The following is a 2,746-nucleotide window of genomic DNA, read 5'->3' on the forward strand; positions in this document are numbered from 1 at the left end:
TTTTTCTAAAAAAAGCACATGGCCCCTCAATATTTCTAGCACCATTGCCACCATCCAAAGCACTGTCCCCTACTTATAATGTAATCCCTTCAGACATAGTACCTGAGTTAAATATATTTTTCTAAAAAAAGCACATGGTCCCTCAATATTTCTAGCACCACCGCCACCACCCAAAGCACTGTCCCCTACTTATAATGTAATCCCTTCAGACATATAGCACCTGAGTTAAATATATTTTTCTAAAAAGCACATGACCCCTCAATATTCCTAGCACCATTACCACCACACAAAGCACTGTCCCCTACTTATAATGTAATCCCTTCAGACATATAGTACCTGAGTTAAATATATTTTTCTAAAAAGCACATGACCCCTCAATATTCCTAGCACCATTACCACCACACAAAGCACTGTCCCCTACTTATAATGTAATCCCTTCAGACATATAGTACCTGAGTTAAATATATTTTTCTAAAAAAAGCACATGGCCCCTCAATATTTCTAGTACCATCGCCACCACCCAAAGCACTGACCCCTACTTATAATGTAATCCCTTCAGACATAGTACCTGAGTTAAATATATTTTTCTAAAAAAGCACATGACCCCTCAATACATCACTGCCACCACCCAAAGCACTGACCCCTACTTATAATGTAATCCTGTCAGACATATAGTACCTGCTTGAAATATCATGTCTTGAGAAAAATCATGCCAAACGCCACCCACCCAACCTAAATATCCAACACCCTCTTAACACCCTCTTAACACCCTCTTAACATTTGTAGCTGCTTTGTGAGCTTACAACCTTCCCACCCTTCCCAGAGGTTGCGGTGGTGGGGACTGTCACTGAAGTTGAACCCTACTGCTCTATGTTGTCACGACCTGCTGGAAAGAACAACCAACTCTCCTTTAAATCACACCATATTGAATAAATGTATTACTGGTTACTGATTACACTGTCTCAGACACACTTGGTGGTCACTGCTGAAATGCCTTTGGTCGGACTTGACTTGGTTCATTAAACCACCAACCACAACAACAATAGCACCAACCTGTTTTGGCTACATATGTAAGTGCTTCCGTACTCCACACTAGTTAATGCAACATGGTATTACTGTATATCTTCACGGCGAACGCTGGGCGAAATGCTTAGTGGTATTTCGTCTGTCTTTACGTTCTGAGTTCAAATTCCGTCGAGGTCGACTTTGCCTTTCATCTTTTCGGGGTCGATAAATTAAGTACCAGTTACGCACTGGGGTTGATATAATCGACTTAATCCGTTTGTCTGTCCTTGTTTGTCCCCTCTGTGTTTATCCCCCTTGTGAGCATTAAAGAAATAGGTATTTCGTCTGCCTTTCCGTTGAGTTCGAATTCCGCCGAAGTTGACTTTGCCTTTCATCCTTTCAGGGTCGATAAATTAAGTACTAGTTGCGTAATGGGGTCGATCTAATCGACTGCCCCCCCCTCCAAAAATTTCGGGCCTTGTGCCTAGTATAGAAAAGATTATATCATCACGACGAGGTTACACGGTATTGTATCTGCAATATTACACGGTATTGTATCTGGCAGACACGTTAGCACGCCAGGTGAAATGCGTAGCCGTATTTCGTCTGCCGTTACGTTCTGAGTTCAAATTCTGCCGTGGTCGACTTTGCCTTTCATCCTTTCGGGGTCGATAAATTAAGTACCAGTTACGTACTGGGGTCGATGTAATCGACTTAATCCGTTTGTCTGTCCTTGTTTATCCTCTCTGTGTTTAGCCCCTTGTGGGTAGTACAGAAATAGGTGTTGTATCTGCATAACAACGCTATTTGATACTGTATCTCTCCCTCCTTAAGCCTTCGCTCTCTATGGAGCATAGTTCATTGACGACTTTTCTCCGCTGTTCGCGAATCTAGGCTGTTTTCTCTGCTTCTCAAAAGACTAACCACTTATTCTTCTATTGGGCATATAGGAGTTATATTAGCGGGATTAACTAGATGTTTTATTATAGGTTGTGAGGGAGCTATATTAATAATAGTTTGTCATGGGTTGTGTTCGTCGGGAATATTTTGTGTAGGGAATTTAATTTATGAGAAGCTTAACAGTTGAAGATTGTTTTTATGTGGAGGAATAATTAATTATAATCTGTCTTTTCTGCTTTTCCATCTCTGCTACAGTATCCGGGCTCCAATAATTTTTAGGATGTCCCTTCTTTCGTAGACCCCCGTGGGTTCCGGGTCAGAAGCTGACGTGAATTGAAGGATGTTGGTCAGAAAATAAGCCGAAGACTCATTCTCTGTTGGTTGTTTTTTTTTATTCTTGGCCTGACCAGGAGTCTGTAAACATGTAAATTCCAGGAATACGTTTCTGTGTGTGTTTGTGTGTGTGTCTATATATTGTACGGATACATATATACATTTCCGGTCACGGCTGGGAATTATGAAAAGAGCTTTTATAATGAAATTATGAAAAGGGTTTTTATAATGAAATTAGATTGGAGGAGCATCTTCCCGGTTTCTGCCCATTGATAGCACAATATCCTACATACATTGGAATCCGGCCATACATGCAGTATCTGGTTTAAATAATTTATTTCTGTAAAATAAGTCACGACCCTCTATATTTCTAGAACACCCCTTTCCACCAAGGCACATATACATACATGCATGTGTGTTTGTGAGAGAGAGAGATAGGGTCTCTGTGTATATATATAATATATATATATTATATATATATATACATATCCCAGGCGCAGGAGTGGCT

Source organism: Octopus sinensis, linkage group LG15 (assembly GCF_006345805.1).
Source record: "Octopus sinensis linkage group LG15, ASM634580v1, whole genome shotgun sequence".
Classification (NCBI taxonomy): Eukaryota; Metazoa; Mollusca; class Cephalopoda; order Octopoda; family Octopodidae; genus Octopus; species Octopus sinensis.